At 50.0% G+C, this 27,915-nt stretch overlaps 1 protein-coding gene across 3 annotated transcripts in view; it reads left to right on the top strand.

The window, feature by feature from the left end:
* KDM2A (lysine demethylase 2A) overlaps nt 1-27,915 on the top strand; it is a 156,284-nt gene that overhangs the window by 11,914 nt on the left and 116,455 nt on the right. Inside the window, exon 1 of one of the 3 annotated variants that reach the window (XM_041722904.1) lies at nt 26,820-27,095. The exons of 1 other annotated variant lie outside the window; for it this stretch is intronic. The gene's annotated coding sequence lies outside the window, so the exon portion shown is untranslated. Of the gene's footprint in view, nt 1-26,819; nt 27,096-27,299; nt 27,575-27,915 lie in introns of those variants that run through there. One more of the 3 variants, XM_041722903.1, reaches the window with a different exon arrangement.

Genomic DNA, 27,915 nt, shown 5'->3' with positions numbered 1-27,915 from the left:
CACTCCAGGGTTTTACTATAAACTGCTCAGGAATGGGAAATAACTTTTCCTGGCCTAGATTTCTAGCCTGATTGCTCCTCCCTGTCAAGCATACACCATGCCCAGGATGTTCCCTATTCTCCCCTTTCTGCCCTCCCCAAGCCCAGCTCAGACAGCTCTCTAATTTCCCAAAATATATATTCCTTGAGCCCTGAGAGTAATGTTGCTATGATGCTTTTCACAGTGAACTCCTTGCACATCTGTCTTCTTGCACTAGATCTCAACTTCCGTGAACTCAGGATCCTTATTTGCTTCATCTCTTTTTGTCCCTGGCCCCTAATTGAGGATGTGGCTTGGCCTTGTTGGCACTGAGTGTTGCATCTCTGGAGTCAGTAGCAGATCTGGGTTCAGATGTCAGTTCTGCCATTTTCCTTAGCTATGTGATTTTTTAAGAGTTACAGTCTTCGAACTTCAATATCCCATCTGGCAAATAGGGACAATCATATCCATCCTACAGGGCTGCTGTGGGAAGGAAGTGACAAAATACTTGTCAGGTGCCTAGTATAGTGCCAGCCAGAAAGAAGGATGCAGGAACCATGGGACAGATTTGCAAGAAGAATAGCTGGGCTGGACAGAATGTCCTATACTTGAGGGTGAGATGCTGAACAAGAGATCGGGAGACACAGGTGCTGGCATGGGCTCCTTCCCTGAGATAACCAGGGACTGAGTCATCTATTCCTTAGCCTGGTGTCTCAGGAGCTCTCTGGTGTGCCGCACACTATGACAAGGGCTAGGGATATTACACAGGGAACCATGGTCTGTGCCCCCCAAAGCCAGGTGTGTTTGCAATACCCTGGAAGAAGCACAGAGGAGGGGTCCCAACCATTTGTCACCAGGTGGCATGGTCCTGTGTATCTCCCCACTGGATCACCAGCTCCCCAAGAGCACAGACTGGGTTTCCTGGAATCCCCTGTGCTTCAAGGTATCTGGAGAGAAGAGGATCATGGGTGAGTATGGGGGATGATATGCCCCATCATGGTGACCTGAGAGCCCAAGATGCTGTGTCAAGTCTTGCAAGGCAGGCAGGACAAAGGGATGTGGAGCCAAGGGGGCTGACAGAATGAACAAGAGGGTAGGAGGAGTGATGTGCTTGGTCCTGGGAGGGTCTCTGTCTTCTCACCTGACAAATGGGAGGAATAAGTTCCAGTCCTTGCCTTTTATTTCTTATGAGTGTTCTATCGGGAATGAGAAGATTAGATAAACAGGTTTAATGATTAAATTTGTGTGTCAACTTGATTAGGTCATGTTTCCCAGTGGTTTGGCCAAACACTAGCCTAGATGCTGCCTCAAAGGCATTTTGTAAATGTAATTGACATTTGAATCAGTAGGCTTTGAGTGGAGCAGGTGACCCTGTGTCATGTGGGTGGGCCTCATCCAATCAGTGGAAGGCCTTAAAGGACAGGATTCCTAGTCACGTGGCCAGAGGGAAGACTGAAGTTTGACTCCGCCCTCCCTGAATCTCACCCAGGATGCATGCAAGGAGGTCAAAGTCAGAGAAGAACTACTCTCTGAGCTGAGGGGAAGCAAGATGGGGGTTAGGAAGATGGAAGATACAGTGGTGTGCAGGGAAGGGGCTTCTGGGGCCACTGAATAGGGGGGAAGTGGGCACATGCCCATCCTCATGGTGCCCCGCAGGGGAGCAGCTGAGTCAGGAATACACATGTGCTTTCTCTCTGCCCCACGCTGCCTGTGGCTGCCCTCTTTTACTTTCTTCAAGAGCTTGTCAACGTGTGGCACGGTCCTGTGGGTCTCCCCACTGGACTGCCAGCTCCCCAAAGCACAGACCAGGTTTGTTGAAATCCCCTGTAACTCCAGACAGTGCCCAGCATATAGAAAGCACTAGAGAGATACACATTGCATGAATTGAGGTTCACACCAGGTCCTGCCTGGGTTACCACATCAACTCCCCACCTTCCTCCTCATCCCCGCAGGCACAGCCGTGCTCCAAAGCACTGATCCAGTCTCATTACATCACCTTGAGCCTCCTGCCGCCTCTCAACCCAGGGAAGGTCGTCCAGCTTCCCCAGCTGGCGACTTGGGCTCTCCTGTACCTGGCAGCCACCCTGCTCTGCCCTGTCTCACACCCTGATGCCCAGCCACACTGGGGAGTACCATGGACCAGTCCTAGCCTCCAATCCTTTGTTCAGGCTCTTGGCCCACCTCGTCATGCCCTTCCTCCCCATCACTGCCAGTTCAAATCCTCCTCCATCCCTAGATCCTTCAGAGTCCAGCTTGGACGCCACATTCGTTCATTGCCCAGGAAGTCTGTGGACCCCATCAAGCAAGCACCCCATAGGGTCCGTGGTCTTTGCGCAGCCCCTTGGCCAAGGAACTGGGCTTTGCTTCCCTGCTGTGCAAACAGCTGGATTGGGCTCCTTAAGACGACAGTCTGGTGGTGGGCCAGGCAGGATGGATGGCCGGAAGAGCAGGGGTGGGAGTCGGAGACCAGTTCGGCTGCCGCAGGCATCCAGACACGACAGAGAAACAAGCCCGCACAGGTCAAGGCTGGGTGACTTCTGGCCGCGAAGCCCAGGCGGTGGCATGGTGGACCGACCGAGGGAAGGGTGGGGATGCTGAAGGTGAGGGAAGAATGCAGGCCCCACCCCTTCGTGAGAAACTTGGAGAAGGCGAGCCCCTTGCCCGGTGGGTGGTTACCCTGGGAGAAGGCACGGCCATCCCAGGTGTCACAGGAGGACACAGTGAGTGGCAGCCCTTGCAGATGCCTGGCTGAAGACAGGGTTGTTATTATGGGCTGTTCTCCTCCTCCTCAGCTGCCAAGGCCCCCTCTTTCAATTCCCTACACCCTCTCCGGGCAGGGCGGGGGCCAGACTAGTGGGAGCCAGGGGAAGACACAGCCCAGAGGCCAGCAGGGGCCAGAAACCACAGACCACAGTGTCTTCATTTCTCCATACCGCCTCCATCAGCCTTGGGGTTGTCTGCTGGGAAGGCAAGGGGGCGTGGGGACCCCAGTCACCTCCTCCAGAACAGGCCACTCCCTGGCATCCTTGGGCGGGAGGGTGCGGCACACTCGGTGAGTCACGAAGCTTCCCTCTCTTGCTCCGCCTGTGCGGTGCCCTGAGCCCCACGTCCCCACGTCTGGTTGCCGGGGGGGGGGGCCAGATCACCTGACTCTGGGCCACTCTCTTGGTTTTCTCTGGCCTCCTTCGGCTCCTGGGGGCCTTTCCTTTGGAGGATGAGAATTCATGGCCCCCAGGAAGTCATCTCCAAGCCACTGGAGAGGGAAGCAACGAAGCCTGAGAGCAGAGGGGTAGCGAGACCCACAAGGAGTGGGACAGCTGACTGGCCACCCCATGTTCTAGGACTTGATCTCCAACAAAATGCTTCCCTTAGCAGATTGGATTTGGCCATCCTCCAAGGGGAGGCAGGAGGATGGGCTGGAATTTCCTGGGGGGCTCAGCAGTGGAAACACCAAGCCTGGTCCAGTGCCGATCATAGGGCAGACACTCAATGTGTTTGATTAGGAAATACATATTGGCTGTCTACCCTGTGGGGTCCCTGTTCTAGATACTGAACACCAAGTGGGGGCTGGGGGTGGGAATGAGCAGAATTTGGTCCTTGCCTTCCAAGCCACCATACTCCATCCTCCTTGGGAGTTCCAGTGTGGACACAACCAGTGGGGGAGGGAACATCTGACATTCATTTGCAGCCTGCTTGTGCCTTTGAGATAAACAGGAGGGGAGCTGGGGTTGGGGTGGGGATGTTGTTGAATGAAAGACACACACAAAGAGTTCTCCCTTCCCACCCACAAATCTGAAACAGTTGTTCTAGGATGCGTGCTCCTATCTGCCCACCAGAAAAGCATCACAGAGTGCTGTCTGGCCAGGTACCATAGGTGACATTCTGCACATCCTCACTTCAGAGAGGAGGAAACAGTTTCAGAAAGTTAAAGAGTTGCACCAAAAGCAGTGAATGTTTGGAGCGCCTGGGTGGCTCAGTTTGTTGAGCATCTATCTGCCCTTGGCTCAGGTCATGATATCATGGTCCTATGACCAAGTCCCACATCGGGCCCCCTGCTCAGTGGGGAGCCTGCTTCTCTCTCTGCCTCTACCCCTGGTTTGTATTCTTTCTCTCTCTCAAATAAGTAAATAAAATATATATTTTTTAAAGCAGTGAATATTAGAGCAGGGCTCCTGGACACAGGAAGGGACTCCCAGCCCAGGCTCCTTACCTCCCCTTGGCATTGGGCAGGAGGCTGGACCTCGACCAGCAGAGGGCAGCAGGGTCCAAGGAGAGATGCCTTTCCCCTGGACAGGGGAGGCTGGCAGGAGGCCCAGGAGTGGACACCTGTCCCATCGCCCCCACCTGGGGCACTGTGGGGCACCACCTTACTCCCAGCAGCCGCCACCAACTAACCATGCCTATTCCAACATTTTATGGAAGAAAAAGTAGGCTCAGAGTGGCCAGGTGACTTGACCATTCAGCAAATCTGGGCGGACTTAAAGTGAAAATCATGCTAGGGTTCTAGCGTCAGAATCTAGGCTTAGACTCTCAGCCCAGCACTTATGCTTCACAGGATTACGGTCAAGCGTGTGGGCTGGAGTGAGATCAAAGAAGGCCATCCACCGAAGCATTTTTTATGGGGCCACGTAGCCCAGGCTTGCTTAATTTCCTCTGTGCTACACCTGGGGAAGCAGACGGGGTCTCGGCCCCTGACTTCCTCTCCCTTGACTCTACCCTAGAATTTATAACATAGTTGTCGGAAATGATCAAAATACTTCAGAACTTCAAGGAACCCCAAGGGAGCGCTCCCAGAAAGGAAGGCACTGTGGGCTGGCACTGGGGGGGGGGGGGGGCGTGCCCCACGTGACCAGAGTATCCTGAGGGGGTCTGGTGGGAGGAGGGAAGGGAGGAAGGGGAGTATCTGGCGGACTTTGGCATCCTTCCTGCTGGAGAATGAGCCCAGGTGGAGACCCAGACCCTGTGATGGAGGCGGGAGGGTGCTGGGAAAGGTCAGTGGAGTGGAGACTGTCTTCTTCCAATGCTCCCACCCACCTGATGAAAGTACTTTATCATGTGACAAAGGGCTGCCTCCACAGGGCAGGGCTCCCCGCTGGCCCATCCCTCAACCTCAGACACCCAGGGCTCTCCAACTCTTTTCAATTCCCCACCCCTAAATAGAAAAGAGTGTTAGACACTGTTATCCCCAACCTTGTGCCTAGATTCATGGTGTGCAACCTCCCATTCACCTCACCTTTATTTTTGCCCCTAGCCCGGGCCCAGGACCACCCTGACCACTGGGTGCAGGGGAGGATGTAAATGCCCCCGTGGTCCCAGTGGTGATTTGCAGGACACATCATGAAAAGCTTCTCTTTCTGGTCTCGCTGTCCCCACTTCTTCCTCCTGCTTCCTGGGATCTCCTCCCCAAGTAGTTTTTCTGTTTCCTGAAGTTGTTGTATTTGTTTGTTTTGCTTGCGTATTCATTCATGCACTCTACCATCCTTTCCTGAGCACCACCCAGCCCAGTCCCTGGACTGCCCCCCCCCCGACCCCCGGTTTCTTGATTCTGTGTGCAGCTTTACGGGGAGACAGCACTCCTTCCTCTCTGGAAGCTGGACCATCCAATGGACCCTAACTCTGTCCTTAACCTGGCAGCTAGGACATCACCAATATTGACTCCTCCTGCTGTCCCTCCTGCACTTAAGACTTTGAACCTGGAGAAGACAAAGAGGAACATTTAAATTCATTCTGGTGACATGAGCAATATTTTTTTGTCTTTAACAAGTATATAGAGCTCACTACCGGCCATACTCATTCAGTCCTCATAACCACCACACAAGGTAGGAATAGTGTCAGCAGCCCCATTTAATAAATGGGGAAAACAAGGGGCAAAGAGGTTAGGAAACTTGTCCAAGGTCACAAGCCAGCAAGTGACGGGTCCAGGATTTGAACCTGGGCTAGATGTGTGCATGGTGCAGGCAGTGGGCAGGGGTGGCCCGCCCAGGGCCAGCACTCAGGCTGTCACCTGGTCTGTAGGGACCTGTTCCCCTGGCTTCACCCTGAGAGTGACCAGACAGCCTTGCCTTAAGGCCCTTTCTGAAGAAATGAACCAGCCTCTTCCTAGGTCCACGGCCTCTGAAGAGCTCTGAGTGGTTGAGATCCCATATTAAAGGAAAAATTGGAAAACATTAGAAGACGTCCTAGAATCAAATTCTCTGCATCATGGTCAACCAAAACAACTGTTGATAATTTGTATATTTTCTTTTCCTCTTTTTTCTATGAAAACACACATAGTTGTAATCACACCATTATACATTTTTTTATCATACAATTTTGAATTCTGCTTTTTTTTTCAAAATTTTAGCCTAAGACAAAAACAAAAACAAAAAAAACAAACAAATTTTAGCCTAAACATTCTTTTATTCCAAACAGCTTGTGAATATCATTAAAATTTTTATTTTGGAATAATCTTAGATTTAAACAAGAACTACAAAAAATAGTAGTCGAAGTCCCCATAAACCCTTCACCGGGCTTCCCCTAATGTTAACATTCATTTATCAAAACTAAGAAATTAACATTAACACAATCAAACTCTGGACCTTACTCGGGTTTCACCAGTTTTTTCCACAAATGTCTCTTTTCTGTTCCAAGATCCAATCCAGGATAGCATGGTACACTTGGGCGAATATCATTTTTAGTGGCTGCATATTATTTCCTCTAGTGAATATTCTAAAAAGTTTTTTTAAAACCTATTGGCTGCTGTACATTTATTTGCATTGTTTCTAGTTTTACAGATAGGAAAGCTTATTTCAGGGATGCCTGGGTGGCTCAGTGATTAAGCGTCTGCCTTGGACTCAGGGCATGATCCCGGAACTCCGGGATTGAGTCCCACATTGGGCTCTGCATGGGCCCTGCTTCTCCCTCTGCTTATGTCTCTGCCTCTCTCTGTGTCTCTCATGAATAAATAAATAAAATCTTTTTTTTTAAGATTTGTCGTGGCTTTGTCATGTCGGGCTCCCGGCATGGAGCCTGCTTCTCCCTCTGCCTGTGTCTCTGCCTCTCTCTCTCTCTCTCTCTCTCTCTCTCTCTCTCTATGTCTATCATAAATAAATCTTAAAAAAAAAAAAAAGAAACAAAAAACAAGTTCTTTATTTTTTTAAAAGATTATTCAAAAAACAAGTTCTATTTAAATAGTAGCCCCGCTAGATCAGTGGCGTGTATTAACTACTCAGTGGCCCATGCCTCCTCCACGCACACTACACACCTAGATGCTCAGATAAGGAGAAAGGTTATAGGGGGCCCAAGGTCACACAGGGCTGGTAGAGACACGGTTTACGTTTTCCTGCCTCTAAATCCCAGGCTGACTGGCTATTCTCTACATGAAACTTTATTGAAGTGCTAGCATGGCTTTTATTCAGAACTGATTTGGTGGGGGTTTTGTTGTTTTTAATTCATGAGAGACACAGAGAGAGGCAGAGACATAGGCAGGGGGAGAAGCACGGAGCCAGATGTGGGACTCAATCCCAGGATTCTGGGATTATAACCTGAGCCAGAGGGAGATCCTCAACTTCTAAGCCACCCAGGTGCCCCTTATTTGGAATTGTTAAAGGGAGTCTAGAATCAGTAAACTAGAGAAGAAAGGTTTTAGAGAAGGAAAAATTCTGGCTTTCTCCCTGACATTTTTGGTTTCAGACACATTGATTTATTATCAGATTAAGATCAGTGGGTGGGGCCTCGGCTTCCTGCTCTGTAAAGTGGTGATAGTACCTCCCTTGGCGCTCCACCTTGATGGTTGCAATAGATCTTGTATGGGAGGACTTAACACAGCACCTCATGAGTGCCCTGCAGATGGGAGCCTAGTGGATGTTCCAGGGAGGCCACTCTGTCCTTAGTGATGGCCCTGCAGCAAAGAGCCAGCCTGGAGGGCAATTCTGCTGCAGACCTTGCAGGGGCTGCTAAAGGGCCTTTGGGGGCAGGAGAGGAGATGGAAGGGAGTGTTGTTCCTCACCTCCCACCACTCCAGTCTGGGGGAACCTCTTAGGACTCACCTCAAGCACCTGCTTTAGTGGATCTATTCACTATCAGCTCAATTAATATTCCCAATGACCCTATCAAGGTGGGTGCTCTTAACACAGATGCAGAAAGGATAAGACCCCCTGAGATTTGAACCCAGGAAATCCATGTCTCAATCGCTACACCTCACTGGCCCTTCCTGCCCTCAAAGACCTTCGAGGTGTTCCCTCCACACACCCTGGCCTGCTGAGCACCCTGCCTGCCCCTCAACTCCTCAGTTCAGATGGCCACGTCCAGTTCTCCACCACCCAGCAAAGAGATGGAGGAAGTATTTGAGGCAGGCAAAGCAGGTGTACCGCAGAAGAAAAAGAAAAGGCGAAGATAGGAGAGAAGGCAGAGACAGAGAGAGGGGAGAAAAAAAAGAACAATTTTGGAATAGTTTGATTTTTATATTAGAATTTAATCAAAGTGCTTTACCTTTGAGATCTTCCTCCTCTATACCCATAGCCCTCATTTATTTTTTATTTTGTTTTTTTTTTAAGATGTTATATATTTATTCGTAAGAGACACAGAGAGACAGAGACACAAGCAGAGGGAGAAGCAGGCTCCCTGCGGGGAGCTCGACGTGGAACTCGATCCCCAGAACCTGAGATCACACCCTGAGCCAGAAGGCAGATGCTCAACCGCTGAGCCACCCAGGCATCCCGCCCCCCCTTTTAAAGATTTTATTTACTTAATTGACAAAGTGAGAGCACAAGCAGCAGGGAGGGTCAGAGGTAGAGGGAGAAGCAGAATCTGTGCTGACCAGGGAACCTGACACACGACTCCATCCCAGGATCCTGGAATCATGACCTGAGCCAAAGGCAGAAAACCAACTGAGCCACCCAGGCACCCCTTTTATTTTATTTTTTAAAAAATAGGGACACCTGGGTGGCTCAGCGGTTGGGCGCCTGCCTTCAGCTCAGGTCGTGATCCTGGAGTCCCGGATTCGAGATCTGCATCAGGCTCCCTGCGGGGAGCCTGCTTCTCCCTCTGCCTGTGTCTCTTCCTCTCTCTCAGTCTGTCTTTCTCATGAATAAATAAATCTTTTAAAAAAAATTTTTTTTAATTAAAAAATATATTTTTATTTTTTAAAGATTTATTTATTTATTTTTAGTTATGATAGACACACACAGAGAGAGAAAGAGGCAGAGACACAGGAGGAGGGAGAAGCAGGCTCCATGCAGGGAGCCCGACGAGGGACTCGATCCCCGGACTCCAGGATCACGCCCTGGGCCGAAGGCAAGCACTAAACCGCTGAGCCACCTAGGGATTCCCCCAAAAATATATTTTTAAAGTAATCTCTACACCTAATGTGGGACTCAAACCCACAACCCCAAGATTGAGTCCACATGTTCCACCAACTGAGCCCCTATTTAATTAGGAGAAAAACATTGGACAAACTCCACCTGAGGGACATTCTACGAACTACCTGTCAGGTCCTCCTCAAAACTGACAAGATCATCAAAAACAAGTGAAATCTAAGAAACTATCACAGCCCAGAGGAGCCTAATGAGACGTGACTGCCAAATGCAATGTCGTGTCCTGGATGGGATCCTGGCACAGAAAAGGTCATTAGGTAAAAAGTAAGGAAATCTACATAAGGTATGGACTTCAATTAATAATGTATTAATGGGGATCCCTGGGTGGCTCAGTGGTTTGGCGCCTGCCTTTGGCCCAGGATGTGATCCTGGAGTCCCGGGATCGAGTCCCACGTCGGGGTCCCTGCATGGAGCCTGCTTCTCCCTCCTCCTGTGTCTCTGCCTCTTTCTCTCTCGCTATGTGTCTATCATAAATAAATAAATCTTTTTAAAAATAATGTATCAATATTCAGGGACACCTAAGCATCTGCCTTCCAGCCCAGGGTGTGATCCTGGAGTCCCAGGATTGGGTCCCACATCGGGCTTCCCGCAGGGAGCCTGCTTCTCCGTCTGCCTATGTCTTTGCCTCTCTCTCTCTCTGTGTCTCTCATGAATAAACAAAATCTAAAAAAATAATAACGTATCAATATTCATTCATTACTAGGATTGTCTGGTTGGCTCAGTCAGTAGAGAGGGACTCTCAAGGTCATGAGTTCATGCCCCATGTTGGGTATGAAGCCTACTTAAAAAAAAAAAAAAACTAAAACAAAACATTGGTTCATTACATTGTAACAAATGTACCAGGATGGGATGCCTGGTGGCCAGCAGTTGAGCATCTGCCTTTGGCTCAGGTCCTGGGATCAAGTTCCACCGAGTCCCACATCGGGCTCCCTGCTCCTGCTCAGCGGGGAATATGCTTGTTCCTCTCCCTTTGTCCCGTCCCCCCCCCCCCCCCCATTCTCTCTCTCTCTCATTCTCTCTCTCAAATAAGTAAAATCTTTTAGGAAAAAAAAACATTTACAAAATTAATCCAAGTACTCACCAGGAGAAATCTTGTATTGATTGGACATCCTATTATGGGTGCTGGGGTGAGGGCCTCATGGTCTTTCAGCTGAGAGCCTCTAAAGATGCTGTCAGAGCTGGAACCCTCTGTGCCACGACTGGTGTCTAGATGGCAAAGTCGCAGGGGTTTAGCGACATCCCCCCATGGCCTCCCTCTGAGGCCTTTAATGCTCATTAAATGCTGGTGGGCTATCTAAGCTTGAAGTGTCCCACCTCCAGGCCAGGACATGGGTACAATTCACGCTGACATGTGAAATTCAAGTTCCAAACTGAAGCAGAGACCTGAAAGAGTCAGGGGAGACCTCCTGAGGGTTAAACAAACAGAAGCTGGCTGCTGACAATAGAAATGTAAACAGCCCCTAATGGGCTTGCTCACACGGTTTCACTCTCAGACCAGACGTATCTGCCCAAGCCCAAGTTCCCTGACCCCAGGAGTCTGGGGAAGCCAGGACACAGCAGTCAATCATTCCCTTTCAAACCAGATCTAAGTACTTTGTCCCAGACAAACTCAATTCGGAGCCCCAGGGCCTGATCCCACCCCTGAGCTGACAGCCAGCCCTAAGGACCCCTAGTTGTCAGGACCCAGGACAGCCCTCCTAAGGTCTTTGGGCTGTGGGCAGAACAGCTCCCAGGGCCCATCCAAGCTCACTGGCCCCTCTTTCCACCCCTCTGCTGGCCCCGTCAGCAGAAAGGATTAGGACAGGTATTAAAACCCTGCCTGGGGGGCAGCCCTGGTGGCTCAGTGGTTTAGCGCCGCCTTCAGCCCAGGGTGTGATCCTGGAAACCCAGGATTGAGTCCCACATTGGGCTCCCTGCATAGAGCCTGCTTCTCCCTCTGCCTGTGTCTCTGCCCCTCTCTTTCTGTGTGTCTCTCATGAATAAATAAAATCTTTTTAAAAGAATAAAAAAATAATAAAACCCTGCCTGGGGATGTCTGGGTGGGTCAGCGGTTTAGCACCACCTTTGGCCCAGAGTGTGATCCTGGAGCCCCGGGATCGAGTCCCACATCAGGCTTCCTGCATGGAGCCTACTTCTCTTCCTCTGCCTGTGTCTCTGACTCTCTCTCTCTCTCTATCTGTGTGTGTGTCTCAGAAATAAATAAAATCTTAAAATAAAATAAAAGCCTGCCGGGAGGGGTGGAGACTGCAAGGCCTGTGTCAGGGAGGCTGAGCAGCTGGGGCACAAAGCACAGCTGTCCACTGGTCAGCGGGGGCCCTGAACCGCTGCACTCACTAGGCCCGAGCCCCTCTAAGCCTTTGGTCGCAGTTTTACTTGGTGCAGCCTCACAAGGGCAGTGGCCTGTGGTCACCTGTGCATGGGACTGGGCCCTGGAAGGGAGGGTTGCGGTGGTAAGGGAAGAATTTCAGGTTGAGCTGAGCCAGGCAGGGGGACCCTGGAGAATTTTTGCATCTGGGCTGAGAGTAGAGCAGGGCAAAGCAAGAACCACAGGCAGGATGGAGGATGCCTAAGTGTATATTCAGGTTGAAAACTAGTCAGGGTCAGGATTGAGGCTCTTCACCTAAGGAGCAAAGAAAGGCCCAGCTCGTGCCCCCAACCTGGCTCCCTTCCCCTAAAGCTGCTCTGTCAGCTCCCACCAAGTACACACCTGACACCTAGCACGTCAGCATCACTCAGAGCTGTGGGCAAGCCCCAGGACAGATCTCCCCTTGGGAAGGAACCCTGGCCCCACAGTCATGTATCCATTTTTTACGAGAGGCTCTGTCCTAGTCCCACAGGCTGCCCTGACTCCTGCAGACTTGGCCACCCTGCCTGCCACAACTCCCTCCTCTCTTGCCCTGGGAGGCCAGCTTCTGCCCCAGTAGGATCTCCCAGTGGGAGCCTGCTGGGACCCAAAGGAGACTGGGCATTGCTGTACCTGTGAGCATGTAGTAGCCTTCCAGAAGCAGGGCCTCCCTCTGCTGTCTGCCCTTGGCTGCAGCCCCTGCACAAACCCAGCCTACCTGGCCACAACTGCCGAGGGGAATACAGAAAAGGCACCTTAGGGGTGCCTGGCTGGCTCAGTATGTGGAGCATGTGACTCTTGATCTTGGGCTTGTGAGTTCAAGCCTCACTTTGGGTATAGAGATTGCTTAAAAACAACAACAAAAAAAAAATCAGAAAGAAAGAAGAAAGAAAGAAAGAAAGAAAGAAAGAAAGAAAGAAAGAAAGAAAGAGAAAGAAAAAGGAAGGAAGGAAGAAAGAAAGAAAGAAAGAAAGAAAGAAAGAAAGAAAGAAAGAAAGAAAGAAAGAGAAAGAAAGAAAAAGAAAGAAAAAGAAAGGCACCTTAGCCTCTGGCTTGGACTCTCAGAAGTGAACAGAACTTCAATTTAACACACTTGACAAGCCCACCTTTGGGAACCTCAAGACGAAATAAAGCTTGAATTGTGCACTCCAAAGTACCTCCAGAAGGGCACCCTGAGAGGAGCAGCTCTTTATCTGGTGCATCACCACAGTACCCGAAGAGCCACAGCGTCACCCAGGCACAGCTGAGCTGTGATGGCTCAGGGCTTCGTCCAAGTGGATCGCGGTCTTCAGACTTGTCACAAGACTATGAGCCCCCAGGCCCCATCTGGGCCCCTGAGAACACATGGCTGCCAGCTGCTGCCTGAAACTCAATGTCCTTATGCAAACATAGGTCAAAGAGGACAATGGACATGGGGTATTTTCTGGCTGATGATTCTAGCACTGCAGCTCATTTGTGTTAACCAGAACCTGCTGAACCTTGCAAGGAGAGAGGAAGGGGCATGAGTCATGGGCAGGCCTGACTGCTGGCCATGGAGGAGGCAGGTGGCCTGGGCCTGGGTGCTGAGTGGGTTGGAGCCGGCAGGCAGGAGGGAGGTGTGTGTGGATACGGGAGGAAGGGCTTGCCTTTCCATGGCAGGATCAGGCCACACTACTCTCTGCTTCCCATGTCCTCCTCCATTCCCAGGCTGCTGTCACGCCCAGCCACAGCAGCTGTCATCTCCCTCCATCATTTATTGTGGCTCTTTGATCACTTCCACTGGATTGTGATACTGTTTGAGAGAAAGGGCCAAATCTTCCTCACCCTTTGCAAACCTAGTGCTCTCCAGCACCTGACACAGTGACTCCCATCTTGGCTGGCAGCAGGGCCAGTCCTTCTTCTACCTTGCAGTGCCCCCCCATCTGCTGTGCAGGGAAATTTCTTCCCCACTATGTTCCTGCACTCACTCAGGCCTGGCCATCAAGTTCACTTTCCTGGGAGAAGCCCTCTGCAGCCATCTGAGCAGCCAGCAGCCCTCTGAGAGTTTCCCAGGTCCTGGGATCTAGCCACATCTGGCTCCCTGCTCAGTGGGGAGCCTGCTTCTCCCTTTGCTCCTCCCCCTGCTTGTGTTCTCTCTCTCTCACTCTCTCTCAAATAAATAAAATCTTAAAAAAAAAAAAAAGAGCAGGAACACGACTTCACCTGTATTGTTTTTGTTTTTCAACGTATTTATCTAAACAATCTCTACACCCAGTGTGGGGCTTGGACTCATGACCCAGAGATCAAAAGTCACATGCTCTACCAACAGAGCCAGTCAGGCACCCCAATAAAAGTTCTTAGGGCATCTCTGGCAGCCACTGAAGGCTGGGGAGGCCTGTGAGATGCTGCTACCTGGCAGGCCTCCACTCTCCTTGCCTCATTCCTCCCTGCTTTCTAAGCCAACCAGGCTGTCCACGCTCAGGCTGGCTCCTCCTGGGGTGGGGACCATGGCATAGCAGGTTCTTTTTCCAGATGGACTTCCTTTACCACAGCTACCAGTTCAAATTCAAAACCCATCATGCCTAAAAAGCCTGAGTGAAGAACATGACGCAAGTCTGAGGATGTTTTCTCTCTCAGAAACTGACTGCTCTCCTCTGATGCCCACTGTCCCTGTCACAGCACTCTCAGAGAACCCAGAGAACTCTCCCTCCACTGCAATCCACGGCCCCGATGCCAGAAGCTTCTGCGCTAGCCTGCCCATGGCTCCTCGGCTGCCCACATTCTGTCTCTGCCCGAGGGCTACTTAAGCTGCTAACTCTGCACATACGGAAGATATGAAAGTGCTGGGGAGCTCATGGTCTCTGGAGGCCATGTCGACCAATGACAGATGGCTGCTGGTGGGTAAATGAAGCTTTGAGGCCTGTTCTCTGCTGTGTCTCAGAGGCCCCAGCCAGGCTCCTGTGACCCACTGTCATATCTTGCCTGATGATACAACTTTGGCTAGCCACCTTCTCTTCCTTGTCTTATGTTCTGACTTCCCTATTAGGACTTCTAGGACCACTACCCACATAAACTACTTGCATTTGAATCCTTGGTTTGGGTTTTGCTTTCAGATAAACTCAGACTAGGAAATGCTCACTTGCTTACCCTTAAGACCAGAAACATGTCACACTTGTCCTTCTATCCCCCGTACCTAACCTAGCACACAGTATCTGGCACATAGGAAATTAAAACGGTGAACCAACCTGTGGTTTTTCTGAATTATGCTTTGAACTCCACATCCACAGAGGAATCTGACAGCATTATCAACCTTTAGTCAACAGGATTGGACTCTCAGATTTAGTTGGAGTTCTTGGTCACAAGCAAGAGATACAAACTCCAGCTAACCAAAGCAGAGAGTAATGTAATTGCAGTTTGTGTGTGTGTGTGTGTGTGTGTGTGTGTGTGTGTGTGTGTGTATGCTGGCGGAGGTGGCTCTCAGAACTCACTGGGGGCTGAAGAAACACGTTTGGGTTGGTGGGAAGCCAGGGAGCTTCGCCTGGCTCAGGAGCAACATCCTGAAAGAATCTGCTGGGTCAAACGTAAGTCACAAGCCACACACACGCACACGCACACGCACACACACCACCCGCCAAGACTGCATCAGATGAGGTGTAGGAGGGCTGGCCCCTTCAACTTCCACAGAAAGAAGACACCATACTCTCCCTTGAGACCACACATGAGGCCTCTCGAACCCTTTTGAGTAGAGTTGGTTGAGGACCACCAAAAAATGCAGTATTCATCAGCCTCTCTTCATGCTTTTACTCCCACTCTCAGGGTGAAGCTTAGACTATATTAGTCACTGCCACCCTCCTCATTCCATGCCCTCTGCCACATACTGGTCTTTCTCTGCCTAGTTTCCACTCCTCTTCTCATTCCTCCATCACTGCCTCAGTCTACTGTGTGGCCGCCAGCCCTCCCCATTATCAGCCTCTGGCGACTGCCGACCTGGTGCCCAGCGCTGGTGCCTGATGCTTGCCCTATCTCTTGCCTATAGGACACCACCCTTTCTAGTGCTTCTTGTGGCTGCCAGCATCCATCCTGGGCTAAAATCACCAGCACCTCCTCAGGCCCCTTGCCTTCCATCGCCACCCCCTGCCCTGCTGGCTGGGCCTTCCTGACAAAGTCACTCGAAGGCCTCTTCCATCATTTCATCCCATTTGAGTCTTCACTCTGATGCCAATATTTGGTGTCTGGGATGTTCTCCTCTGACAGTTATTTTACAAATTCCACCTCTTTCCTGGCAAGCCCTCTAGTTGGTACCTGTGCTGTCTGCCCCTACACAGCGTCCTACTCTCACATTCATTACCTTCACCAGCATCAATAAGGAGATGGCTGTTTTCAAGACTGATTCTGGACACAGTGGAGGAAACCAGCATACGTAAGCCCCAGTCTTCAGGGGGCTTATCCCCAGGAAAGAGAATGAGACATACTCAATGGAGATTTTTAAAACCCAAAAGATCATGCAATAAATGCCAAACCAAGTGAGTGGTTTACAGCGCTTTGGGAATCCACAGGGGCAGCAGGGAAGGCCTGATGTGCATGTCCAGGGGCAGAGGAGAGCCCAGGGAGGAGGGAGCCAGTTTGGAGGGGAGGATCATGCAGGAGACCTCTTTCCTCATGAGAGACTGCAGGGGAAGTGCCAACAGTGAAGCTGCCAGCCAAGCAGTCCAGGAAGGTCAGGGTTGTAGGAGCCATAGGAGTCAATCCCCTCTAGATGATACTTGAAGTTAGGAGACCAAATGAAGACTGGGAGGGAAGGAAGAGCTAAGGGCTGAGAGCCATGCCTTGCAAAAAAGTCCAAGGGCAATGGTGGGAGAGGAGAGCTGAGCCCAAGGGAGGCAAAAACACCTGTTTATTGGTTTGCTAGGCCATCGTGGTCTGCTTTGGACAATCCCAAACTCTCCTTCCTCACCAACCTCTGGCATGACTAGTGGTCACAGGAGATAGGCCTCCTGCAAGCACCCTACTGCTTCCCAGATCCACCCCCTTCTGCCTCCAAGGCAGTTAAGAGTGGTGAGACATAGCTTCTGTCAGAAAGAAAGGAATTGGAGTTCTAACACCTATCACACCGCCTTCTCCATTCCCAAGACAATTCCAGGGGTTTCCAGGTGTAACCTGCATCAATTTCTTGCCCCCACATCCTCCAAATAATCTCTGTGCAGCCTTTCCAGGTTCAGAGGAAGGTGTCTTGTCTCAGCTAGACCTAATCTCAGGGCCAGGCCACCCTGGCTGGCTGTTCCACACAAAGAACCTCTTTCTCTATTCCTTCTTTATTTCCAGGTTCCATCTCAAAGCTCTCTCTCTACTGTCCCCTTGCAGGCCACACACAAGCTTGTTTCCTTCCCATCGCAACTTCTCCCTCTTTGCCTCCCCAATCCTGTCTTCCTTTTCTCTTGTCTTCACAGCCAAGTCACAAGAGGGAAGAGTGTACCCTTGCCACCTTTTCTTCCCATTTGTGCTGTGCTCATCATATTCTGACTCCACCCCCATCTGCACAGACACTATTGTCAAAGGTGATGTCATAATGGTTCCCCATCCAGGGACCGGCTTCCAGCTGCATCTTTCCCCTTGATCCCTCCCTCCTGCTTGACATTCTCTTCCACGCTGCTTTCCTTCTTTGGGTTCTCCCTCTCTGGTCTTTCCTTCTCAGCTGTTTTCATGGGCTCCTCTTCCTTTGCTGGATACCTCTACAGTAATTCTGTCTTGAAGCAATAACCGAGCAACTTCAAAGAGCCAGACACAGTCCTCCTAGACCTATCCCCTCAGTTCTGGTCTCCTCCACTTTGTGGGCCATCTTCTTCCGCCCATGGTCTGGGTGCAGAGTCGTCTCCATTCCAGCCCTGGTTGAGCTCCAGTCTCATCCCATCCTCTTGGCCCTGCCCCTGCTTCTCCTGGATTCCCCACTTCAGGTGGGAGTGGCAGAGCAAATACAACAGAGGTAGAAGCACAGCAGTAACCCCTCCCTCTGCCTCACTTCCCACTCAGTCTGTGTCACCAGATCCTGTGGAGTTGCCTTCTACCTCTCCTTTCTCCTCTCCATACCAGATGTACTGCTTGAGGCCATAGCCTCAAATTCTTTCAAACTGATAGAACACCTGAATTTCTCTCTCCAGCATTCTGCTTTTGCATGAGAGTTCTTGACCTTCTCATCCCCTTGCGTCCATGACCACCATGGGCTGCCCCTGCCCTGAGAGTATATTCCCAGCTTGTGGCAAGCTCTGTGTGACCCAGCCTGGCCACTCTGACTTCATCTCATACCACTCTTCATCTCAGCCGCTCTGGTCTGCTGCTGAGTACATGAATGCCTATTCTCACCAAGGGCTTTTGCTCAAGCAGTTACCTTTCCCGGGAATGTTCCTTTTGATTATGTGATCTTAAATCCAATGTCACCTCCTCAGAGAAGCCTTCCTAATTTCTTTATAGAGTTTTCCTAATATATAATTTGCCGTGGTTCTACTGATTAACTGTAAGCTCAGTTTTATTTCACAAACTTGTATAGCACTTACTGTGTTCTAGCCACTTGTGAGGAGGGACCCCACCCAATTTTACAGATGAGGAAACTGAAACTCTAAGAGCTCTGTGGCTTGAGCAAAGTGACATATTCGCTGCACGATGCAGCTGGACTGGGAATGCAGACAGTGCGTTTCCAGGGTCCCTGCAGGACTACACAACACATTGTCTCTTGGATCAGCCACTTGCCTGTCATGTCCATGGTATTCCCAGGGCCTACAGCAGTGCCTGCTACCTAGTAGATACTCAGTAAATATCTGCTGCCTTGATGACCAAACACCTGCTGGGATCCAAGGGAGACTGCAGGTCACTGTGCCCCATCTGCTTGCTGAATATGGTAGGAGAGGTCCTCTAGGATAGAATTTCCCCACCCCTGCTGGTTCAGTTTCTTTTTTTTTAAATTTATTTTTATTTTTTTTTGGTTCAGCTTTTGTTAGCTGTCCTGCTACGCCCTTCCTCCATTGTCTTCTTGGTTAACATCAAAACCCCAGTTGCTTTTTTTTTTTTTAAATATTTTATTTATTTACTCATGAAGGACACACACAGAGAGGGGCAGAGACATAGGTATAGAGAGAAGCAGGCCCTATGCAAGGAGCCCGATGTAGGACTCGATCCAGGGATTCCAGGATCATGCCCTGGGCCAAAGGCAGATGCTCAACCGCTGAGCCACCCAGGTGTCCCCAGACCCCAGTAACTTTCAAGTATCACCTCCTCCAAAAAGACTTCCCTGACTGGGCACCCCTCCCCCCACAGCAGAATTGGCCCCTCCCACTTTTGTGCCCTCACAGTATCATGTACAGACCATGTATGTATCCTGCATAGACTTGATGTTCATGATGGCACTGTCCAAGTTAATACCTGAGGTACATATAGTTATTATTAGAGCCTTTCACTCTTTAAAAAGGTCTCAGTTTAGAGGATAATTTATACGGTCATTTGACAACCCCCCCCCCTCCCCGCCCAACACAACGTGGTCATGTGCACATTCATGTTGCAATCAACCCCAGTGCCAAGTATGGTGTCCTGCACAGGCTGGTGCTCTTTCTGGGGAGGGAACACATGAATGATGATGATCTGATGATTAAATTGCCATCAATTTGAGTAGTAGTAGAAAAATCAGCTATCAGAAGACATGGTTTATAGTTCCAATTTCATGACTAAACTAGCCGCATGACCTTGGCTAAGCTGTTTAACATCTTTGGGTTTCAGACTGCCAGTTTTTAAAATGAGCGGGTTGGATTAAATGACCTCCAAGCTCCATGCCAGCTCTAAGGTTCTGTGATTCAATGCTAATGTCCCCTAATAGATGAGGGCCTCACAGATTATTAGGAAGAAGTTAGCGCAGCACCAAGTAAATGCATCAGGAAGTTCTGGGAGAGAGAAAAGTATTGCTGCAGCTCCTCAAGTATGTGGGAAGTGCTTCTACTTCTGCTTCCAGCCCCGCCATACTGTTGTCCATCTATGCAGGATGACAGTTTTGAAGTAGCTGGTTTTTTTTTTTCTTTTCTCTTTAAACTGTGAGCTCCTTGAGGTCAAGGTCCAAGTTTTATATTTTAAATCTTGAGGACCCAGCAGGTAGTTAAAAACTGGCATGTATTTTGTGGTAGATGATGCTAATGGTCATACAGAGATCCAGTCAAACGTGAGACAGTGGGTGGCAGGTTTCATCAGAAGCACATTAGAGAATGAAGAGACAGTATTGGGAATTAGGGGCATTGTTCTCTTATCAATAGCAGCCAAATTATATGCCGGTGTATTAAGGAGCAACTTAAATGCATATAGAAAGAAATATGGTCCCTTCAGGAGGAATAATGTGGATTCAGAAAAAGGAAGACCTTGCAGATTCTATATTTATCTTCTAGTAAGCTGGATTTGTGAATTTGATTTGCCCAACTTTCTGAATTGGTTGACTATAAAAATGCGTAAAATATAGGAAATAGTAAATACGTACTAAATACTGAAATGAAACAGAAATTGCTTAAATATATTATAGAAAATACCAACATTTTTGCAAAGCATAAGCCTTCACCAATACAAACATATTCATTAAAAACAAAGGCATTGGTAAATCTTGCATCAGTTTCAATAATAAAGGCTAAGGCATACACATAGACTGTCTCCCACTTTTCTCATACCAATAAAATTATACAGGAATAGAAAGTTTACTAAGAATATGCAACTCGGGATCCCTGGGTGGCGCAGCGGTTTGGCGCCTGCCTTTGGCCCAGGGCGCGATCCTGGAGACCCGGGATCGAATCCCACATCGGGCTTCCGGTGCATGGAGCCTGCTTCTCCCTCTGCCTGTGTCTCTGCCTCTCTCTCTCTCTCTCTGTGACTATCATAAATAAATAAAAATTAAAAAAAAAAATTTAAAAAAAAAAAAAAAGAATATGCAACTCACCAACAAGAAGATAATTAGATCAATGGTAGAAGAAGAACTAGTAATTGTGACAAAATCAAAACATGGCCCCCAAGCTGTGTGGCAAATCAAGTATAATTGCAAAAAATACAACATGAAAATCTCACCTTAAATGCAGTCAATATTTTCTTGTGGTTCCCCCAGAGAGTGCAAAAATAGATTTAGCCAGAAAGAAAAAGACAACTGAATACATTTCAGAGTTTAAATATTTAGCAAGAATTTTGGGGAAAAAAAAGATCGTCATTTTAGAATTATACACTTCAAATATTACAATATAATTAAAGAGGCATTTTGGAAAAAAAGTTGACTAGAGATATTAAGTTTATAGTATCACATCAAAAGCTATACTCCCAGGGACTGGAGGTGGTAGCAATAAATGGAGCAGGAAGACTGGATCATAAGAGAGACTGGAATAAAGATGGTGAAGCACATGGCCCAAGAATTGCATCCTTACTTCATGGCTGGGCTTGCTCTAGGTTCCATGAGTTCTATTCCATCTGAAGTGACAGCGCAGGAATAGTTCACCTGCAACAACTGCTGTCACATCAACCCTCTGTTCCAGAAGCCATGTGCCTCTCTTACTCTATCCAAATTTAAAACTACCTGCAAGGGTTCAGAGCCTTCTAGTCTTCCAACTCCTGTCTCTCAAAAGCGTTGCTACACTGCTTTATTGTTGCGTCAATAAACCCGGACGAACGAGTGCCTGCTATGCCTGGCGCTATTTTAGGAACTGGGGGTGCAGCAATGAAAATGAACAAAATGTGCAAAGTTTCCTATCCCCCAGGGCCCACATCCAAGTGAAATTCTCTTTCCAGATTCTGTTGTCTACATGGTCTTCTGGTGATTGACTGTGATGATGATTGTTCTGTAAGCCATGTCACATCTTTTTTTTTTATTTAAGATTTTATTTATTTATTCATGAGAAATACAGAGAAAGAGAGAGGCAGAGACACAGGCAGAGGGAGAAGCAGGCTGCATGCAGGGAGCCTAATGTGGGACTCAATCCCACGACTCCAGGATCACACTGTGGGCTGAAGGCAGGCACTAAACCTCTGAGCCACCCAGGGATCCCCCACCATGTCACATCTTCACGATATGTCCTCTATGATGTGAAGTCTTAAAGAGTAAAAAGCCAAGCTTTCTAAATTTTCAAATCTCTTGTCTCCATCTAAGCATTCAATGTAGAGTTGGGCACAAGGTACTCAGTAACATGACAAATCTTTCGTGTAAGAAAAAAAAAAAAAGAAATGAGAAAAAATAGGAGAACCAGCAATCCTGTCTAAATGTGTTGTCTTCTAGCTTCCATAGGGTGTTCATGTGCATTAGTCCATTTGATTCTACAATAATCCCAGCAGGAAACAGGGCAGGAGTCATTTTCTCTGTTGTTTTTTTAAAGATTTTTAAAATTTACTTATTCGTGAAAGACACACACAGAGAGAGGAAGAGAGACACAGGCAGAGGGAGAAGCAAGCTCCATGCAGGGAGCCCGATGTGGGACTTGATCCCGGGGCTCTGGGATTACGCCCTAGGCAGAAGGCAGACGCTCAACTTCTGAGCCACCCAGGTGTCCCACTCTGTTTTATTAAGAAGAGAACAGGGTTCCTATTAGGTTAAGGGCCTGGGCCCATCTTGAAGAAGAAGATGGACAAAGATCAGACCCACTGGGCAGATCCAGGGGCAAGCCTAAATGTTTAGGCAACTAGCCCCTTGGGGATGTGGCTGCAGCACTGTCAACTGTCAGGAGTTTAGCCAGTTAACAAGCATAAGGTTGCAAATAGACCCGGAAACCTTGGGGTGCCAGAAACAGCCCCCAACAAAGCACAGGTGTAGTGAGGCACAGGGCTTGGCATCTTTCAAGATCCACTCTTGGAAAAGGCAGGGAGTCAGTTCTCCCTTTTAGAAGTGGAAGTGAGGGTGGCCTGGCCCTGAGGCAAAGCAAGGCTGCTAAAAGGTGGCTAGAAAAGAGCAGGTGGATCCCAGATGCTGCTGTAGCTGCCCCAAAAGCCAAAGTCAACCCCGCAAGTCAAGAGAGGCAGGTCCACACAAAGGCAGGCTATATGCCCAGAAAAAAATGGCAGCAAGGAGGCAGTGAGCCAGGGAGGGCTGTGGTCTGGTAGTCCTACAGAAGGGATCAACCATGTTCCATGAAACTTACAAGACTCTCATGTGCTGTTCATGTTCAATGATATGACAATCTTCAGGGCATTTCTGGCTTCCTTCTTTTCTCCTGATCAATTCAGATTTTACTTCCATACTCAAAAGAAAACTTTTTATCCCTTAAAACTCAAAATCACCCAGCACTCAGTTTTTTCTCTCCTAAGGTTGACACAGTGAGTATGGGATACTGATTTTGGAAGGTTTTCTGATGCATACAAATGTGACCTGGCTCCTGCCTTGAAGGAACTTATAGCCTAGTGGAAGGAGGTGGAGGGAGATGTTTAATAAAACAAGAGAGCATGTGATTAACTGCCCCAAATGGATGGGTAAGGGGAAATGGGCAAGCAAGTTCTGCTCTGCTGAGGATACAGTAGGTGACAACAGAGCTGGGAGAGAGGAATGGACACAGCAGGTGAGGAGTTGGCAGAGTGATGGAAAGAAAGAAACCTCAGGAGTGGGGTGATGATGAGAGGTAGATAGAATTCAGAAAAGAGGAAAATAGAGATTAGAAACATCAGGGGCGGGGAGGAGAGAAAGGCTAGGCCCCAGAAAGGGAAAGAGGAGAAGCAGCTCCAAGTGACTACTTACACTCCACATCAATTTGCCTAAATAATGAAGCATCTTTAAAACTTTCCTTAAAACTAGAGGTCAGAGACATAGTAAATGCTCATAATTGGAGGCTATTATGTGCCAGACATTGAGCTTTAAGACATTATTCAAGAGTCAGGCATTCTCTCACTTCATTAGATGAAAAATGGAGGCTTTGAGTTCATTAGGATCAAATAAATAGCAGAGTAGACCTGTAGTTTCTGATGTCAAAGCTTTTTAACCACTGGTTATGCTACCTCACAGGGTAGCATAGGAAAGGAACTTCTCTATTTTTATTTAGACTTCCACTGTTTGGGACAGCCCTATTTTCTCCTTAACATTTAAGGGGTGCAGAGAAATTAGAAATAGTTTAACTTGGTTGGCGAGACTCTGCAGTTCTTCCACCCAGTAAAATCTCCCAAAAGAAGTGAGTGATCTGGATTTTGACTCTTAGAATTTGTTGGGTCTCAGCTTTGCTCAAGAAGACAGAGATTTAGGGTGCCTGGATGGCTCAGTTGGTTGTGTCTGCCTTTGGCTCAGTTCATGATGGAACTCACATTGGGCTCCCTGCTTAGTGGGAAGCCTGCTTTTCCCTCTCCCTCTGCCTGCCACTCCCCTTGCTTGTGCTCTAATAAATAAAATTTTTAAAAAAGCAGAGATTTGTTAATATCTTATTGAAGTGCCAGCTTATTCCAGCCAGGGATCTTACCCTCAATGTTTCTAGAAGGCACCTTTCTTTCCTTCTTCTCATTTACCACTCTGTATCCACCATCTCCCTGCAGCTATAGTTGAAGTCATACAGTTCATAGTTCTAGTGCCCGTCTTGGGGAATCACCAAGCTTTATTATTGAAAATGTCTCTTTTAGGGCAAAGCAGTGAGCCTCAAAATACACCCTTCCAATTGTGATTTTGGGGGCATCACTGCCATCTATCTCTCATCTTTCCATGTACATCTGCTTTCAAATATTAACAAAGATTGCTTGTGGAAAATGCATTGTGTATATCTGTTTAAACACTATTTTCATGCCACCTCCTCCATGCAGACTTAGTTTTAAACCATAGTCCTTTTATTTATTTTTTCACACAGAGAGAGAGAGAGAGAGAGAGAGAGAGGCAGAGACGCAGGCAGAGGGAGAAGCAGGCTCCATGCACCGGGAGCCTGACATGGGATTCGATCCTGGGTCTCCAGGATCGCGCCCTGGGCCAAAGGCAGGCGCCAAACCGCTGCGCCACCCAGGGATCCCCAGACTTAGTTTTTTTTTTTTTTTTTTTTTAAATTTATTTATGATAGTCATACAGAGAGAGAGAGAGAGAGAGGCAGAGACACAGGCAGAGGGAGAAGCAGGCTCCATGCACCGGGAGCCTGACGTGGGATTCGATCCCGGGTCTCCAGGATCGCGCCCTGGGCCAAAGGGAGGCGCCAAACCGCTGCGCCACCCAGGGATCCCCCCAGACTTAGTTTTTAACTGGAAAAAAGGTGGTTGCAATTTGACAAACCTTTACTTACTTGCAGTTCTGTTCAAAGTCTTACTGTTATTGTTCTTAGAGCCTTCTTGTGTTTCCATCCAGGGTACCTACCTGGGTTAAATCTGTAGGTGGCATCAGCTGAAGATGAGCAACTCACTCAGAGTTGAGGATTAGTTACTTAAGGGGTTCGGGATATTAAGAAAAAGGGCAAGACACATTGAACTACTTCAAGAACTCCTCCTTTTCTTTGCCCCCAAGTATCCCACGGATTATTAAGACAGGTGGGAAGTAAATAAAGGCATGTATTTTGCAAATAGCAATGAGGCCTAATACTTGCTTAATCTGACTGACAATGGCAAAAGTCTTTCTCTTCCACTTAAAACAAGCTGCTGCCTTTTTCTATACCTACAGATAGCCAGTTGCCTCTAGGACCATATTGGGTAAAGCTGGTGTGAAACACTGCTTCTTTAAAAATATATTTTACTGTAGTCTGAAAGACTTAAAAAGGCTGTAGTTCTGATAAGGTTTTGATGAAGATCTTCACATCAGTGTTCCTGAAAATCTAAGAAGTCTGAACAAAACTAGTATCAGAACAAAGAATATTTCCCAGTGACTGGAATGCAAGAGGGTCCGACCATAATAACAAATCATTTTTTTAAAGTTTTTATTTTAATTCCAGTTTACATACAGTGTAAATGCGTTTCAGGTGTACATACAGTGATTCTACAGTTCCATACACCACCAGGGGCTCATCACAAGTGCATTAATGAACCATTTTTGTGGTTGGGAGTGTTGCAGTCCGCTATTGCAGAGAGCTGGACTCCTCTCTGTTCAAGTAATCAGGCAAGCTGTTTAACCTTTCTATACTTAAGTTATCTTTAAAATGAATACAATACTACCAGAAACATTAGCTTGACTCCCAAGGATGCTGTCAAACAAAGTAGAGAAGGACTTTAAAATTCCCCACGTATTCATGTAGAAAAACATCCCATAGTAATAAATAATACCTTGGGTGTCCATAATAATGCCTTTACCCTAGAGTTCAAACCTTGATAGAAACAGGAGCTGTCGTTATTTCAACTGTCCTTCTCGATCGTCTTCCTAAAAGAGTTGAAGGTTGTGGATGGAAGTTACATGATTCACTCCATGCTCTACCCGCCCCCCCCCCCCCCCCCCCCCCCCCGGCATTCCCCCATCCCAGGATCAGAGGTTAAAGAGTAGGAAGGCAGGGGAAAAAGATCTGTGTGACACTTCTCAGTAAGAGTGTAGCGAAGCCAAGCGTCCACCCGGATGCCTAACGCCCAAACCACGGTCCTTTATGGGATTTATAATTTAAACGGGCCCCAAAGCACGAGATTGGCTGGGGAAATGCCCTGATCGCGGTTGAGCTGCTCGCATGGCATTGCTCAGATACCTCTGGCCGGGCTCCGTCGACGTCCCCAGCCGGCTAGCCCGTCGGGCAGCTGTCGAGCCGCGGGAGCCCGTTCGTGGGCAGGGCCGGCGCGGCTCGGGCGGCCGCTGCCCCGTCGCTGACCCTCGCGCGAAGCTGCGCGCACCGAGAGGAGACATCTTCCCAGCCGGGCCTCCCGCGCCCGCCGCAGCCCGGGGCGGCGGGGTCGGCCCGGGGAGTGGTGGCGACCCGCACGCCCCTCCGTGGGGGGCGCCCCGACTCGCCGGGGGCGGGGTCACGTCCCACCCAGGGCGCCGGGGGCACCGGCGCTGCGGAAACCTGAGCGTGGACGAGGAGCGGGGGCTTGCAGGGCCACCTCCCCGGGGGCCTCGGGCCCGCAGTGGGCGCGCCAGCTGCTGCCGCCCCCGGGCCGTCGCGGAGACCACTCCCGTGCCTGGTACCTGTGGACGCCCTTGTCAAGCGCCTGCAGGAGCCAAGCCCAGGACAGACATGCTACTCCCGTTTCCTGCCCCTTCGGAGCGGCGAGGAGTGGGTGAGGCGGGGCCGAGCCGCTACACCGAGGAGCCCCCCGAGTCGTGGGCGAACCGGCCCCGCGGCGGGGGCGCTGGGGCCTGCCTGGGGATGGCGGGCAGGCCGCCCTCGGCCCACCGGCTGGCGGGCAAGGGGAGGGCAGCTTGGGGGAAGGCGCCCCTTCCGTGCGCCCCCTCGCCCTGGGCAGGCCCGAACACGGCGCAGAGGTCGGACCGGCCCGGCCCAGCTGCCTGACCCCGGGAGACCCCGCTTTGAGGCGGGCAACGGCTGCTCTGGCCCAGGCCACCCGGCCTTCAGGTTGTGACCGTGACGCGCCAACTGGGGCAAAGGGCGGTTGAAGGGGAACGGGGCGCTTCTCCTTACTGCTTGGGGGGATTGTTGTGCTTTGTGGGGGGCCGGGGGGGTCACCACCCTCCCGGGAGAGGTGGGGGAGGGCCGCCGGCGCAGCTGGCCGGCGAGGGGCGGGGTCACAGAGGCGAAATGTGTGTGTTCGAGCGAGGGCGTGTGGGAAGGGAGGGCTAGCGGAGGAGGATCCTAGCCAGCGCGCAGGCGCGAGCGGCGGGTCGGTCCCAAGCCCAGGAAGAAGGCCCTGGGGGGAGCGGGGGCGGTGGGCCGGCGGGAGGGCGGGCAGGCTGACGTGAAGGGGGGCGGGGAGCCGCGTCGGCGTCTCTGGGCGCGGGCGATTCGAGGCCGACGCATCCGCGCGTGCGCGCGCCGCGGAGTGTCCGCGTTAGAGAGGAGTGACGCGTGCGCGTTCACGTGCGCCCGGGAGAGCGGTAAGAAACTAAGGGAGGCTTGAAGGGGGGTGGGGGGTGGAGGCGAGCCGGAGGAGGGGTGGGGGGGCGGCGCCTGCGCAGTGCGCCGCGGAGAGCTGTGTGTATGTGAGAGTCTGACGGGTTCAAAATGGCGGCGGCTGCTTCAGCGGCTCCTCCTGTGTGAGGGAAACAACACCCCTCCCCGGCGGCAGCGGCGGCGGCGGCGGCGGCTGCGGCTCGCAGAGCACCTTCCCAGCGGCTGGGCCTGTCGCCGCTCCGTCTATCCTGGGCAGGGGGCGCTCCGGGAGGAGGGGCAACGCCAGGGGGCCCATCCCCCGGAATCCCTTCTCTGCGACTGGGGA

Source organism: Vulpes lagopus, chromosome 11 (assembly GCF_018345385.1).
Source record: "Vulpes lagopus strain Blue_001 chromosome 11, ASM1834538v1, whole genome shotgun sequence".
Lineage (NCBI taxonomy): Eukaryota > Metazoa > Chordata > Mammalia > Carnivora > Canidae > Vulpes > Vulpes lagopus.
The sequence above is the reverse complement of the archived record's forward strand: the minus strand, read 5'-3'. Positions and strand labels throughout refer to the sequence as shown.